This window comes from Myodes glareolus, chromosome 19 (assembly GCF_982192425.1).
Source record: "Myodes glareolus chromosome 19, mMyoGla1.1, whole genome shotgun sequence".
NCBI lineage: Eukaryota > Metazoa > Chordata > Mammalia > Rodentia > Cricetidae > Myodes > Myodes glareolus.
The window spans coordinates 27467212-27484118 of NC_142044.1; the positions used below are offsets into that span (position 1 = coordinate 27467212).

At 42.6% G+C, this 16907-nt stretch overlaps 1 long non-coding RNA gene across 2 annotated transcripts in view; it reads left to right on the forward strand.

The window, feature by feature from the left end:
• LOC146891077 (uncharacterized) overlaps window positions 1-15968 on the forward strand; it is a 120657-nt gene extending 104689 nt beyond the window's left edge. The window contains exon 4 of one of the 2 annotated variants that reach the window (XR_015735611.1): window positions 15883-15968. This is a non-coding gene — a long non-coding RNA (uncharacterized LOC146891077). Of the gene's footprint in view, window positions 1-7518; window positions 8360-15882 lie in introns of those variants that run through there. The other variant, XR_015735610.1, reaches the window with a different exon arrangement.
• Window positions 15969-16907: the final 939 nt, after the last annotated feature.

Here is a 16907-nt window from a genome sequence, read left to right on the forward strand (position 1 = left end):
TCCATGAGAAACTTCTTGAAACAAGTAGAATTTAAGTTCAAAGTTAAACTAAAGTAACTCAAAATTAAGAAAACCAAATAGTAAGCACCATAATAAACATTACATTAAATTGGGCCGGGGTGGTGGCTCCATCAGTGAATGAGGAATGAGTTTAAATCTCCAGCATCCATGTAAAGACTGGACAAAGAAATCATTCTGCAATCCCAGTGTGAGAATATGGAGCCAGGTAGGTCCTTGGTGCTCAGTGGCTAGTCAGTTTAAATGAATTGATGAACTCCATGTCCATGGAGAGACTGACTTTAAAAATAAGGTAGAGAGTAATTGAGAAAGACACTTGATGTTGACCTCTGGCCTCCGCATGCATGTTCACATGTGCATGTACTCATGTATACATCTACATGAACATATACATACATCCCCCCAAACTTCCTTAAATTATTAAATTAAAACAACATATTGGTTGAGGGTGTAGCTCTGGAGTATATTTACCCAGCATGCACAATGTCCTGGGTTTGATTGCTAGCACTGCAAAAACAAATCAATACAACAAAAAATCAGAAGGTAAAATTAAAAGATACAGTAAATTAAATAATGGGTCTTTCCTTCTTATCCATTCACATAAGCATGCTATGCAAAACCTCACAATCTTACTTCTTGTGAGGGTCAGTGGGGTTTGAAGGTGAAAGTCTGGATTTGGACTGAGCTGGTCTTTTTGCTAAGTGTGTAATCTGGATCAAGTCCTTGATCTCTTTTTGCTTTAGATTTTGTAGCTATGAAGTGAGAGCAATAGCTGTGTGGAGGGCCACATCTGAAGTGCTGTTTGGTGACAAGTGTGAACATGTTGACTGACTGCAGGTTGAATAGCCATCTCTGGAGTCAACCTTTTTCCTCAACCTTTTTTTTTTTTTTTAAAATCTGATCATGTTGATCTCCTCCTTTCTTGTTTACCCCTACACAAATATTGGTTGCTATAGTAATTTATACTGTGCATTGCAGATGTTTGACATTCCCCACCCTCATTTTATTTTAGCAAGACTGCATTTGCAACTCTATTTTGCTAAGGAAGTAAACCAGTCAGGTGTTGATACAGAATAGCATCTTCCTAAGGATTTGCAGATTCAAAATGAACCCACATAGACCTTAGCAGCTAATGCCGGAAAGAAGATATAGAAGATTAAGGTAAAAATATATATAACACTTCTTAGAGGTGTAACATATTTCATATTCCTTTAAGGCAAACCCACTCATACTCTTGGATTTTTAAGTTGATATTATCCATCAGAAAAGTAAATGATTCTGATTCTAAACGTTAACCTACGTTTTAAGTTGAAAATAAACCATCATGGGAAACAGCACTTTCTCATGGTCTCATCTAGTAGTTGAGTTTTGTAATTCCAGGGCTGTCCTATTCATGGAACATGCTCAGTTCCCTTCTGCAATGACCTCAAGGAAAAGCAAGAAGCTAACACGACTGATGAGATTATAATCTGATATCCACTGGTCTTTGATATTTAGACTAGGGGCATTGCATTGAAAATGAAGGTGGTGGTGGTGGTGCCCCTAGTATGTGATAATGCTGAGAAGTGTATGGGAAGGACCCATACCGACAACTGAAGACTGAGAAAACCTTCCAATGTCATCTCAGTAAAATGACTGTACATGATTTATTTTCTCTAACTTTGGAACACATTTCTTTGGTATACTGTCAAGCAAAACCTTCAGAGGTCATGTGGTACACTATGTTCTTTGACGCTATTCCTTGGGAGAGTTAAACAAAAATCTGCTCACCCCAGATAGGGAACCAACAAAAGACCAAAGTAAGGGTATAGTCCAACTTGGTGAACCAATGAGTTATTGCGGAATTATTTACAGGAACAGAAATGAGTTGAGGACAGTGGAATCACTATAGCCTACCCCAGCATGGATGACAGCTCCCCAAACCTGGAAACCTGGAGTGCCCCACACAACCTACCAGCAGCTTAAGGGGTTGAACAGTGTCTATTCCAAGTAGCTCAGTTACTCAGAATCTCTTCCAGGCAACTCGTGTTATCTCTGATTTTTACAGGCAGCTCAATATGTCTGAAAAGAGCTCTCAGCTGTCCTTGCCACTTATATATGTTTGTGGAGGGAGACTGAGTCTGGTCAGTTTCATAGACTTCCTCAAACTATTGAGCTGTTTATTTCCTGAGTCTAGGAGCTTCGTTGTAGGACGAAAAGTGTCATCTCCCCTTGGAATAGTCTGTGGTTTCACCTTCCTTTTAGCATCCTTTATCTTTTTGTTTTGTTTTGGTTTTTTCGAGACAAGGTTTCTCTGTAGCTTTGCAGCTTGTCCTGGAACTTGCTCTGCAGACCAGGCTGGCCTCAAACTAACAAAGATCCTCCTGCCTCTGCCTCCTGAGTGCTGGGATTAAAGACGTTCACCACCACTGCTCAGCTCTATGCCTTTTTTTAATTTTAAGTTTTTTACTCATTTTACATGCCTGCCACAGTTCCCCCTCTCTCCCCTCCTCCCGTCTCCCACCTTTCCCCATCCCCATCCACTCCTCAGAGAAGATAAACCTTCCCATGGGGAGTCAACTAAGCCTGGCATATCAAGTTGAGGCAAGACCAAGTCCCTTGCCACTGCATCAAAGCTGAGTAAGGGATACCACCATAGGGAATGATCTCCCAAAAGCTCCCAAAAGCCAGACATGTACCAGGGATAAATCCTGGTCTAACTGCCAGGGGTCCCACAAACAGACCAAGTCACACAACTGTCACTCACATTCAGAGGTCTTAAGTTTGTCCCATGCAGGCTCCCCAGCTGTCAGTTCAAGTCTATATGCTCCCACTATCTTGGCTCAGCTGTCTCTGTGGGTTTTTCCATCATGATCTTGATTCCCCTTGTTCATATAATCCTTCCTCCCTCTCTTTGACTGGACTCCAGGAGCTTGACCTGGTGCTTGGCTATGGATATCTGCATCTGCTTCCATCAGTTACTGGATGAAGCTTCTATAATGACAATTAGGGTGGTCACCAATCTGATTACAGGAGAAGGCAAGTTTAGGCAACCTACCCACTGTTGCTAGCAGTCTTAGTTGGGGTTATCCTTGTGGATTCCTGGGAATTTCCCTAGCATCAGGTTTGTGTACTCACTCATAAGTGGATATTAGATGTAAAGCAAAGGATAACCAGGTTAGAACCCACAGCATCAGAGAAGCTCAGTAACAAGGAGGACCCTAAGAGGGACGCACATGAATTGCCCTCGGAATGGGAAACAGATAAGGTCTCCTAGGTTAACTGGGGTGGGGGTGGGGAGAAGAAGAGAGGGGACAGGGGCTGAAAACATGAGGTAACGGGATGGTCAAATTAGGGGAGGGAGAGCTGTGGTGAGGAGGGCTGCTTGTTTGTTTCCCGACAGCTCAGACCCGAAAATAATTACACAGAAACTATATTATTTAATCACTACTTGGCCCATTAGCTCTAGCTTCTTATTGGCTAACTCTTACATCTTAATTTAACCCATTTCTATTAATCTGTGTATCGCCACGTGGCTGTGCCTTACGGGCTAAAGTTCTGGTACCTGTTTCCTGCAGGGCTACTTGGCTTCTCCCTAACTCTGCCTCCTTTCGCCCAGCATTCAGTTTAGTTTTCCCTGCCTAAGTTCTGTCCTCTCAACAGGCCAAGGCAGTTTCTTTATTCACCAATGGTATTCACAGCATACAGAGGGGAATCCCACATCAGAGAGCAATGAAAGAGATATCTTGATAGAGAGAGCCATTGTGGCGTTAGGGAATATTCTATGTTTTAAGGAACTTTCCTACAGATGGATGGTTTTGTCTCAGAGGAAACTGCTACACAACAGCCTTTTATAAAAATTGCCAATCCATCTGCCATGGGGTCAAAAGGTCATGCTGGTAAGAGCGGGTGGATCTGAGACCTAGTGTAAAAGTAGCAAGTTAGTGTCCCCTTTCATCAAGGGTATCTTTTGTATTGATGGGCACACAGTGGTAGAATTTCTCTTACACTTTACTCTCTTTGCTGCAATCCATTAGTTGAATGTGCCTGAATCAAATGAAGTAGCATCCCATCACAGCATTTATAATACACTTAGAATATTGCAGACACTTGACAACCACTCGCTGTCTTGATAATGTGTCTCTCACAGGCAACTGCTGACATGGAACTCCACTGTGAGGAAGGTAGAATTGATTGAATCTGTCTCCTCTGTGCAGATGAAGTTAATAAATTTCTCTGTTGACATCTCTAAGCAGACAACAACAGATAATTTAATGGTGGAACCAGTGGCTTAAAATTACCCGATATATTTTTAACATAGGAGACAGAGTGCTCCTTCATGAGAGAAAAGATCTACATTTTCTTCTGTCAGTGACTGCTGCTGATTTGCCAGAACTTGGATGTCATTCATTTGATTGAAGAGTGATAAGGAGTGAACATTTTATAAAAGGAATTTGCGGTTGTAAAATTAATGAAAGTACTTCAGAGCCCACAAGTTCCTGTTGAGAGTCTAAACTATGTGGAAAGAAACATGAATCCATTAGTGAAATTTTCCCAGAACATTTTATTGTTTTTCTTCAACACCGACTTGTTTGTGGAACTGATAGAAAGATGTTCAATAAGGAAAGGGCCATGACCTGAAGACTGGGCCAGCGACCTGAGGGGACTGACCGCGAGTTCAATCCATGCATGAATGGGACCAGTGTTTTACTTTTATAGGTGCCACATAATGAAGAAAATTGATTCTGTCTAAGAAGATAGAGGGCTAGATCGATGCTCTGTCAGTTCCAATGAAAACACTCTGCACTTGAAGTTTTAAAGAAATATATGTTTTGTTTCTGTTATTTTTTTAACACCACCCTTTCTTCATTTTCTTCCTTTCTTGACCTTGAGCTATTTTGTGATTGTTGTATCTGGAGTTGTTGGCAGAGCCAACTCTCGGGTTAGACTATTGGTTTCAATCCATCCTAAGGGAGTAGAGGGTATCAGGGCTGAAAGAAAGCATCTTGGTCACAGCTGTCAGTCTCTAATTAAGGAAACTGAGGACCACAGAGGTTAGAGGGTAGCTCAAGTCCTATGGAGTCAGTAGGAGAGCAGTCAGGATTAAAAATATAAACTTCTGATGTGATCTCACCTGTCTCTGTCTGCTCTTTCTCTTTAATGAGACAAGCTTCTAGAAGTATAGAACCTAGCTACTGTCCCTACTGTTACAAAGACATAGAAATCAATTCCAGTAGAAACTAGATGGAAGGCATAGATATCTTTAGAACTTCCACTCAGCATGCTGTACCCACACCCTTTTTATACTTCTTCTTTACTTCATGGTTGGTGATCTCAGGTCTTTTGTGGAGCATATGCCATAAGGTTGTCTCTGGATGGTGGTCTATTGGTTTGTTCTTATTAAGGTCTATCAGAATAAGATTAGAGTTTTTATTATTTACTCTTTCTTTCTTTCTTTCTTTCTTTCTTTCTTTCTTTCTTTCTTCTTAACAGAAAACAAAACAAAAGCAACAAAATATTCAGGCCTCATCCTCCTTCCATGTGACGATACAGTGTGAAGGTGCTTTATGTGAACTTGAAAAACATCTACTAGCAACTTACTCCAGTTTCTAACTGTACAGAACTGTGGGAAATAAATTTCTCTTGTTTCTAGGCTACTCTCATCAGACTTTTGTTATAGAAATCCAAAGGCACTCAGATTCTTGGTGTGTTGTAATTAAGTAAGAACCTGGATAATATTAATGGAATATTTGAGCCTATTGACTTCCTGAATCTACAAGCTTTGAGACAGCCTTGTAAAGCAACACTGTGCTGACCCAGCTGACAGGTGAGAAACTAAGGCAGAGATCTGAATAAGTGCCTAGACTATAAATAAAGAATCCAGAATGTGAGTTATCTGTTATCACTGCTGTTTTACAAGGGTTGATTGACACTGTTATTTTGCCCAATCAGGAGTTGAAGGGGATCTGTGTAGAGCAAGCAAAGTGGTCCATTCATTCTCTGTTTAACAGGAGCCACTTCAACATGTATAAACATTTACACAGTCTCTGAAGCAGGATAGTGCTCAAGGGACAGGTTTCTTGCTTTGTTCTCTCTCTCTCTCTCTCTCTCTCTCTCTCTCTCTCTCTCTCCTTCCTTTCCTTCCTCCTTTCCCCTCCCTTCCTTTCTTCCTTCCTTTCTTCCTTCTGTTGTGGGGGGAGACTGCTTGTTAGTTCCCAGTTGCCCAATCTGAAATAATCACACAAAACTATATTATTTAAAACACAGCTTGGCCTATTAGCTCTAGCTTCTTATTGGCTAACTTTTACATATTATCTTAACCCATTTCTATTAAATCTGTGTATCACTACATGGCTGTGGCTTACCGGCTAAAGTTCCAGCATCTGTCTCTGGTGGGCTACATGGCTTCTCCCCGACTCTGTCTCCTTTCTCCCAGCATTCATTTTAGTTTTTTCTCCACCTATCTCTGTTCTCCTATAGCTCTGCTATAGACCCAAAGCAGTTCCTTTATTAACCAATGATATTCACAGCATAAGAGGGGAAGCCCACATTATTATTTCCTTTCCTTTTCTCCCCCACCTCCCTCCATCCCTCCCTCTTTCCCTCCCCTTCCTCCCTCCCTCCTTTCTTTCCTTCTTTCCTTCTTTCCTTCCTTCCTTCCTTTGAGACAGGGTCTCTATGTAGTCCTGGAACTCACTACATAGAGGAGATTGGCCATGAACTCACTGAGATCCTCTTGCCTCTGTCTCCATGGTGCTTGGATCAAAGGCATGTACTACCATGTCCCACTTGCTTTCTTTTTAAATTAAAATACATTATTATTGTGGTTGTTGCTGTAAATATGTGCATGTGTGTTTGTGATGTGTGTGTGAATAAGAACACAAGCATGTCACAGTATGCATGTGGAGGTCATAGGACAACTATTCTCTCTCCTGCTGTGGGTTCTGAGAGTTGAGCTCAGGTTATTAGTTTTGCATGACAAGTACTTATACTGCTAAACCATCTTGCTGGCTCACTTTCTTAAGTTTAATAATTAACATTGTACAATTATATAAAAACTAAAGGCAACATGGAATACTTTTATTAACACCCAAATAAAACTAAAGTAGATCAAAACACAGAACCAGAGCTTTGGAGACATTGCTGAGAATAGGAACAATTAGCTATGGTTTATATATTAGATAACACTATCTTATCCATTTCCCAAGTGTATTAACTGTGCTATATTTATGCCAGAGAATCCCATATTTAGAAAAACTCAGGGGTGAAGGGCCACAGTGTCAAATGTGGATAAGTAGGTACAATTATTGACCAACTGGAGGATATTCAGGCATTCTTTCTACTTTTCATGTACATTTGAATTTTCCGTAAGAAAGAGATTTTTAAAATATCAAATTTTATAATGATCACAAAAGCTATTCAACTTTCCATTGTTAAAAATATTTTAGACAAATGTTAGGTTCCTACCAAAATGGAGCAGAAAGTAAAGAATTCTCATAAAACTGTGTCCCCCACATGCAGGTTTTTCATTATCGATGTCTCCTACTAGAGCAGTGCATTGCTCCAGCTGCTGGACCTGCACTGACCTGTTATCTACTGGACTGCACATCTCACAAAGACCTGGTCACCTCTAAATGTCAACAGTGTTCATGGACTCCATGGAGTCAAGTCCTTCCCTCTTCACGTGGCACCATCAAACCATCAACTAGTACATCCCCCAGATCAAATGTATGTTCCCTTCACGATGGAATACAATTTGGTGATTTCCAAAGAACTTGGAGTGCACGTTGGATAGTCAAGAGCACGAAAGCTAAGGGGGTGCCTGGCTCTTGGTGCCCTCATGCTGCTCAGAGCTGCTCAATGCTCTTGAGATTTCCAGCATCAAGATAGGGTAGCAGGCTGTGGTTACATAAATGCTGTTTGGTAAATATGGGACAGTGACTGATTTCAACTCCGAAGACCTGAGACTGGCTGAAGCATGGGGAAACTTATTTTGATTTTTTTTCCCAATTTGTCTGAAGAAGCTAATTTAGCCTCTTGCTCTTCTGTCACAGTGGGAGGCATCTCATTTTGTTATAATTGTATGGATTTCCTGTTAACGTGTAATTTTTGGAAGTTTATTTTTTTCTCCTCTGTATTCTTAAAACTTTTCACTGAGTCAATGTGTTTTTGTAATGTGAATGAATGGGTGAATAAAGCCAGAATGTGATGACAAACTCCAACACAGCCACCGTAGGGTGGCTAGCATCACCCATGGAAAGAGGGGGAGGAACCCAAAGCAATACCAGGAGTAAAGACCCTGAAGCTGAGTGCCATTCCCAGTTCCATGCCCCTCACATGTCCTTTATGCCTGTTCTAGAGAAACACTGGCTGGACACTGAGTCTCCATAAGAAAATGCTGGCTGCAGCTCTTGCTTCCTCTGTCTTTGTCCTGCTTTCTCTGGACACAGGCTAGGATGCTGGTGGTGAGCAAAAAACTATACTGATTGGTAAATAATGTCTTAAACAATAGCACACACAGAGACAGAAACACACACACACACACACAGAGAAAGAGAGAAACACATATACACACCCAAATACAAACCCAGACATACCACATACACACACACACACACACACACACACACACACACACACACACACACACACACAGGCTTGTGGGTACATGTACACAAACATGCATATACATACAGAGACTGTGAGTATATGCATGCTCCCATACACGAACAATATAGTTACCATAATAAAGCTACAATTAGCATAATTTTGCCTTTTCTAAAGAACATTTGAACTGCTGGTTATGTTGGTTTAAAGAGAAGAATTAATGATCTTGACTCAAAACAAGAACAAAACTGGATGAAAATAATCCAAAAAGCTATTTCAGGACTCTGAAAAATGAGCAGAGGCAGACAAGGGATAAGCAGAATTAGGTCAGAAGACAACATGTGGGAGTCAGTTTTCTCCTTGTACTGTATGGGACCTGTGTTTGAACTCAGGTCCACAGGCTTAGGGAAAATGCCCGTACTTCTGAGCTATCTATCCTGCTTGATAAGCATTGATTTTTTTCTGTCTATCATCCATCCATCCATCTATCCACCCATCCATCCGTCAGTCTGTATGTCTATCTACTATCTAATTTATTTATCTATCTGTCTGTCTGTCTGTCTATCTATCTATCTATCCATCCATCTCTCTATCTTCTGTCTATTTGACACATCTTGCCATCTAGAGCAGTCTGGCCTTGACTTTGCCCTTATCTCCCCAGTGTTAGGAGTACAGGCATGCACCATTGTGTCTTGTTTGAGAAACTTTTTTAAAATATATTTTTGGATGTTATTTATTTAGCATGAAATTGTCCTTCCAAAGCAAATGGTTCAGTGATTTTTGGTGTGTGTTCACTGAGTTATGCAAGAGAAATATTTGTTTTGAAAATCTGTGCAGTCAAGGAGAGAAACAAGAGTCTTTAGCTGTCCTTCCCGGAGCCATAGCTTCATTTCTGCATGGGTCAGTCTTTAAACACCCATGATTTTGCTGAAAGAAAGAGCCTCTTGTTTCTGGGAAGGGTCTGAATGACTACAGTGCTAGCAAATTGGTAAACTGGTAGGGAAAGCAGCAGCATTATTTTATAAACCACAAACAAAAAGGCTGCTAACTAGTGATACTAACGTATTTGTGGAATGTGCTTCAGTTCCAGAGATTTGAAATGTTTCATGGTAAGATGAATGTGCTAAGTAGTAAAACATGTCTGTGGTCAAGAACAATTGACTGATGGGACAGAAACACTACTACCCTTCCCCCAAAGGACCAGGGACCATGACGACAGAGGGCGGAAACCTTGTAAGAGCCAGAGGCCAGGGAGGGCTAGAGCATAACAGTGTCTTCTGGACATCACAGAACTGATGCACTCAGGAACTCACAGAGGCTATGGCTGCCTGGCCAAGATTGAGCCAGTCAGCATTTCAACTTAGGATGAGAATGGGCTCATAGGTTCCACCCCACTCAATGCGTTGTTGAGTGATTGACAGTAGATGACCTGTTGGGGGAGGGCTAGTCAGCTTTCTTAAAGGGTATGAGCCCTAGTAGCTTGACCACATTACTGTGACTGACTCTGCACTCAGAAATATTTGGGCGGCACAGACTGGAATCAGTGGGCTACAAAAAAAAAAAATCAAAACAGAAAGCAAGAAGTTGGCAGGAGGTAAGGGGGATTTTTTGGAGGACTTAGGAGGAAGGATTGGATGAATATGATTAAAATACATTGAATGAAATTCTCAAGGAATTATTGAAGTATAAATATGAAAATATCTAAATCTCATTATTAATTCTTGCTTGGCATTAATGTGCACACTCATTTGAATATTTGCAAAATAAACATTTATTATTACTTGGAGTTAATATTCTAAATAAAAAGAATACACTCAGTGGAGAGGAAAGATCAACTTTGTGGGAAAGAGGGTTGTTGATGTTAAGGGAGAGGTTTGAGTCCAAAAGAGAATAGGAGAGAATTCTGCAGAAGACGGCACTTCTCAACTGCCCATTCTGAGATATGGGACTGCAATGTCTCTAGGACTCTGGTCAGGAGGAGGTGAGGACAGAAGTCAGTGTTCCAAACTATGGGGGGCACAGAAGGTGTGTGTGTGTGTGTGTGTGTGGTGTAGAGCAACAGCAACAGGAACAAAGACAGAGAAGCGTCTGAAAAGTTACTAAACAGGACACCTCATCAGCATGGTTTTCTTGGTGTTGTTCTTTCAGGGTTGCTGATGGGGTAGAAGATGGGAAGGGCAGTCGTCTACACAGACTAATCATGGGGACAATTTACAGTGCTGAAGGATCTGAGGATGGGATGAGGCAGCCGTGCTGGGAGCATCCAGACCTGCATCTCTAATAAGCGGGAGAGAGCATTCAAACCTTCGAGAGCCAGAAGGTCTGAGGTTGTCTCACCATGGGTAGGGTGGCTGGAGTGTGATGATCACTCAGATAGGTTGTGACCACAATTCCTAGCACTATGACCACGTTTGCTATGCACTTGACAAATGGTGCTTGTGAATAAGTAGACCACGAATAAAAGGCATCTTTCGCTCACTTCGCAGCTGAACAGAGACAGTGTTTTTCTCCAGGCTATGACGTCCGAGTGATAAGGCTGAGGTCTGACATGGTGTCTCCATGGTCCTGGTCCAGGGCTTGTGTCTTTTAGTGTGTTGATGCTTTCTTAGATTTTGGTCATCTGTGCCGTCTCATTCAGACCTCCTGACTGACTTACCGAAAGCCAAGAGGGCACCATGAAAAGGCAGGTCTTAGTTTAAGTTTGTCATTTCCACTTCTAAGATGTGTGGTCTGGAAAATATCTTACCTGTTTAAACCTGATCCCCTGCTCTGTCAGGTGGGAATGACAGATTCCTCCCTTGAAGAGCTTGTATAATCTTCCGGAGGGCAGGATTTTCTTCCTGAGAGCTTCTGCTATGATCTCCAGACTGCTATTTACCAGTGTGACCACAGGATGGCAGCAAAGGAAAGCCTGTGTCTATAAAGCCAATCCAAATCCAAAGCTCTCCAGTGGGCTCAGAGCTGCAGAGTTCCTGGGTCCGAAGTGGGGTGTTTCACTGTAACCTCCCTGCCTGCTGACTTGCCTCTACTTCCTGGGTAAGCATCCTCACCGGGACATTCAGAAGTTGACACTGTACTGATCACACCTTCATTTGGGGGTCTCTTCGGCCATCTTGGTGTCTGTGAGCTCTTGGAGAGAACCCCCTGAGTGACTGCGAGGTAGCAGAAACACACATGGGGATTTGGTGGATTGAGCAGAGAGGTAGAAGGTCATAGGTGTCTAGGTGACAGTGCTCAGCAGCCCCTGGAGGTGTCTCTGGGCCACTGCATTCTGGAGGGCAGTACTGCCTTGAAATCTTATTGCCACAGGCTTAGTCTTATGAGGGCCATCAGGAGTTGGATACGGTTTTGTGGAGAATCCTAATGAAGTAGCCTCTAAGTAGCTGCAATCTACTTTGTGTGAGCTATTTTCAAAACGATCGGGGGTATGACAATTGAAGTTTTGGCACGTGTGAGCTGTTAAGCTAATGGATCTCAGCCTCCAGCAAAGAAATAAACTGCCGGAGCCCAGTGTGCAGAGACCGTGTGGGGCTCATTTATAATCACCAGGGAAACCTCTGTCACAGAGCTGGAAGGCTGGAGAGGAGAGGCTGCCCGAAGCAAGGGCAGCTAACTATATTCCCCTTGGATGAACACTTCCAACTTGGCATTCACAGCAGCCTCCAGGTGAACATCTAGCAGTTGTTCCCTGGACCCCACACTCCCAGTCCAGAGATCTTCATGGTCTAGGAACAGTTTCTAGAATCCAGCTCTGGGACGTGCCGGGGCCAGCTATTGTACCTTTCACATCTTCGCTAGTCCAACAGCAATCATGTATGTTTTGTAGGAGTCATGTAACATGGGGTACAAAGGACCACCCCTCTGTTTGACAAAAGACAGATGCAATCAGCAATATTTCTTTTTTTTCTTCTTCTGGGTCTTGGAAGTGTCTGGTGGGCCAGTGAATGAATGGAAGAGGTAAACAACAACACAGGGCAAGCTCTTCCGTGGCTAATGAGGCAGCTTTTCATTTGACGGGGGCCAAGGCCGGTACTTTGCCTAGCAAAGAGAAGGCTGAATTAAAGGGATAAGGGAATAAGGATAAGAGAATAATATGTGGCTGTGTCTGTGTGTCTCTTTGCTGCTAACATGTGATGCAAGGAGCAGAGCAGGAACTCCATAATCTCCCAGTGCACTGAGGTTACTTAGCTTGCTGGAGACCTTGGCAGATGCCAGAAGGAGTAAGCGCCCACGGTGTGTTCAATTATTGCTACAAAGATCTCGAGATAGGAAAGGTCAGAACCACTGGAGTATCTCTTGTGCTGCCTGGTGGTCTGTGAGCTGTGGTTTCATCTTTAGAAAAAGCGAGAGGGAAGTGCTCATGCGTGAGAAAGATATTAACGCAATTAATCAGCAGTCTCTGCTGGGGAGCCTCCTCCTCCGACCCCAACTTTTGCTGAACTCTGCGGAAGGTTTCCTCACCCAAGCCCTGAGGACCTGATTATGGGCCGAGCAGAGTTCTTCCCCCAGAAGTGGTGAGCAGTGAGTAATGAGTACATTAGCTCTTGTTTATTGAGCCTTTGTCCCATACAAGGACACGGCGGACTCTTTTTGCACAACGGGTCTCGGTTCTCAGTATGGTGACAAGTTCCGGTGTAAATAGGATCACAGGTGAGACTATGTCACTCAGTCCCCTGGCCTCATGCTCCTCATTCAGGAAGGGGAGAGTTTGGATTGCACTCAACTAATCGGGCATGCTCTTTTAAAAGTGGACTAAGCTTCTTCCCTCTGGGTGGGATTTGGTGATTTGTCTGTAAACACTGTACTGCAGTGGAAGTAAAGGTGTGTGTCTAAATTACATAAAGGCAACATGGTTTCTTAACTGAATTATTTATTCAGGGAGAAATCAGTTGCCATGCTGTGAGGTGGGTTCAGGTCCAGGTCCAGGTCCATGTGGCAGGGAACAGAGACTCTGCCAATAGCCAGCAAAAAACTGTCTGTCAGTTTTTCCTCCCAAGTGGAGGAGTTAGCTTAGAAGTAGATTTCTCAGTCCGGTCAAACCTAACTGGATGCTAGCCTTGGATGAGGTCTTGACCATGACCTCATGATAGACCCTAAGCTAGAACAGCTCATCTGAGCCCCTTATAAGTTTCTGACTCATGGAAACTGTGAGGTAATAAAGTCTCTATTTCTGGTCACTCAAGTCTAAGGATCTGTTGCACAGGAACACATAATATATTGGGTCCATTACTGAAGAATCCACTTCCACGATGCAGGATGGAGAGAGGGAAAGATGAGTTGCTGTGAGGTACAACTTGACATTTCCTTCCAACTTCTATTGGGCAGAGCTGGGTATATTCTTTGATTCCCTTGGCGTTTGTCATCTCAAAGGTGGGGAAATGGGAACAAGAAACAGACTCCACCACAACTTGGATGTGCTTTGTGTTTCCTTAAACAGAGGGTTTTGTTGGATACAAAGCCCCTCTCGACCATTTGTTCATGGATGGATCGGTCCTTTTCCCCCCAAGAAGATTGGAGCATTCAAATGAAAAGTTCTTGCCTTTGTTTCGAGGAGAGAAATATCTTTTCCTTTCAGAGGCTGGTAGTGGAAAAATCATTTCGTTAGCTTCCTGACAAAGACTTGGGTTGGTTTCAAATGCAGCACCCCCATGATGAGGGCTCACAACTGGCTCACAACTGCCTGTAGCTCCAGCTCTGGTCACCTAAAGACCTCTTCTGGTCTTCAGTGGCACCAGTATGTAGGTGGTTCGCACACACACACACACACACACACACACACAAAACAAAAACAAAAACAAACAAACAAAAAACAACCCACAAAAAAAGATGTCTGGTGCAGGAGAATTGTCTGTATTCTGTCAATCATGTTTTGAATAAACGCTGATTGGCCAGGTAGGAAGTATAGGCAGGTCAACCAGACAGGAAGTAGAGGCAGGGCAATGAGAACAGGAGAATTATGGGAAGCAGGAAGCTCCCTCCACAGTTCTGCCCAGATCAAAGAAGAAGCAAGATGCGAGCTGCTCCGCTGAGAAAGGTACCAAGCCATGTGCCTAACATAGATAAGAATAATGGGTTAATATAAGCTACAAGAGCTAATAAGTGGCCTGAACTAATGGGCCAATCAGTTTTATAACCTATGGAGACCTCTGTGTAATTTTCTTTGGGGCTTGCTGGTTGTGGAGAACTGGGCAGGACATAAACCCCAACAAGCAGCCCAGCCCTCATGTTATAGGTGTCTACAGGGTAAAACCGAAGAGAGAAAATGTATTTATATTGATTTTTATCTGCTGTGGGGATTTGAGAAAAGAGCCTCCCTTGTGCCAGCCACTATTGGAAGATTCTGTCTTTGCCCATCTCTGTTTCTCCATCAATCAAATCTAAAATCTCAGAACTACACAGTCCCATGAAACAGCTGTACCGTCTCTATAGTCACGAAGACAGACACATCAATGTGCAGAGAAGTTTGGCAGCTGTGCATGATTGAACACGCTTGCAGTTCCAGAACTTTGGAGGCTGAGGCAGAAGGATTTTGAGTTTGAGGTTTGCCTGACTACAACATAGAAACTGTTTCCAAAAATAGACAAACTGCTCAAGATAAGAAAGTGCATATGTACATTCCAATCCAGAACCCATACAGTTAACCCACAGATGGTGAAGTCTTGTGGGATTTCAGAGAGGTAGACAGGTAGACTGTTGATGTAGGGGGAGAAACAAGGTCTTAAAACTAGTGATGTGTGTGTATGTGCATATATGTGTGTCTATCAAAAATCTACCAAAACAAACAAACAAACAAACAAAAAACCACATTGGAGACACCGAGAAGAGAGGTCACATGTGCTGTAGTTGTCAGGGTCACAGGGGCGGGGCTGCGAGAGGCTGTTGGAACTCACATTGTGTATCTGGAATGTTCCATATATAGCTGTATGGCTTACTGTTTGAATGGGTTTAGATCCTGCTTTGCTCCCCTCTTTCCTTGCCATCCTCTCATTCTTCCGATTTGGAATGGGATTGTTTACTTTGTGCTATTGTAGGTTGGAGTTTTGAAACTTCCTTTTTGATTTTACAGAAGCAAGTAAGATGCTGCCGTGGGTTTTAAAAGATTTATTGAACTTTGGGGTTTTGAACAGTGTTTGGATTGTGGAAATAATGAGGCTTTAAAAATGAATTAGATTTCTTTTGTATTATGAGATGGTGTGAACCTTTAGGAGACAGGAATGTTATAGGTAGAATGTGGAGCCCTCAAAGTTTCATGTTTAAATGCTTCTTCTTCTTCAACAGGTGGTGCTGTTTGAGGTTGTGGAAAGTTCAGGAATTGGTGCTGACAGTCATAATTTTATTTTATTTTATCAAAGCAACATAAAAGTAAGTAATTACCTTTGCTGTTTGCATATTTGCTGGAGGTTTTCTGACCTGGTCAGTCTCTGTCACCAAGGGAGGAGATTTCCCTCACAGCTAGTGTCCAGAGGATGGTCTCTCAAGGGCCCCTAAGCTGACAGCTTCAAAGTTTTGTTTGGTCATTTTTGCTGGGTGGTAAGCTGTCTGTAAAAAAGAGTGGCGGGCTGCATTCCCACCCAGCTCGCACACAGCTAGCTTTACACCCGAAATAACAACACATAAATTGTATTCTTTTAAATATTGCTTGGCCTATTAGTTCCAGCCTCTTGGCTAACTCTCACATCTCGCTTTAACCCATATTTAGTAATCTGTGTAGCACCACGAGGTGGTTGCTTACTGGGGAAGATCCTAACCTGTGTCTGTCGCGGAGAGGAGAGTCATGGCGATTGCCTCATTGCCTTCTTCCCAGCATTTTATTCTGTCTACTCCACCCATCTAAGGGCTGGCCTATTAGAAAGGGGTTAACTTCTATGTAGAACTAGCCAGTAAGGAGCTCGAACCATCAGCCAAACAGATTGTATTTAATATTAAGTCTCAGAATGGTCATTTGGTAACTGACAGTGAGAAACCTCCCGTTACAGTTAGGAACTGACTGAGGTCTGCTCCTGTGAGTGGTAATCACTATTGACCTCAGAAACAGGTGTAAGAGAGAAAGGTGGAGAACACTTAGAGAGATTTTTTCCAGAGATCAATGATCTCTATTTCTCTTCTGTTGCTAAAATGTTAAGATTGTGAACCACTGCCGAATAAGCATTATCTGTGAAGTAGAGTAAGTGCTCACTAATTATTGAATGACTGTAAGAAAGTTTAATCTGATTTGTATGAGAAAATGAGAATTTGCTTCTCCTCTAGAAAAGCATAGGAAAAGGAAAAGGAAGAGAGAAGGGAATATTGAATCAAGCAAAATG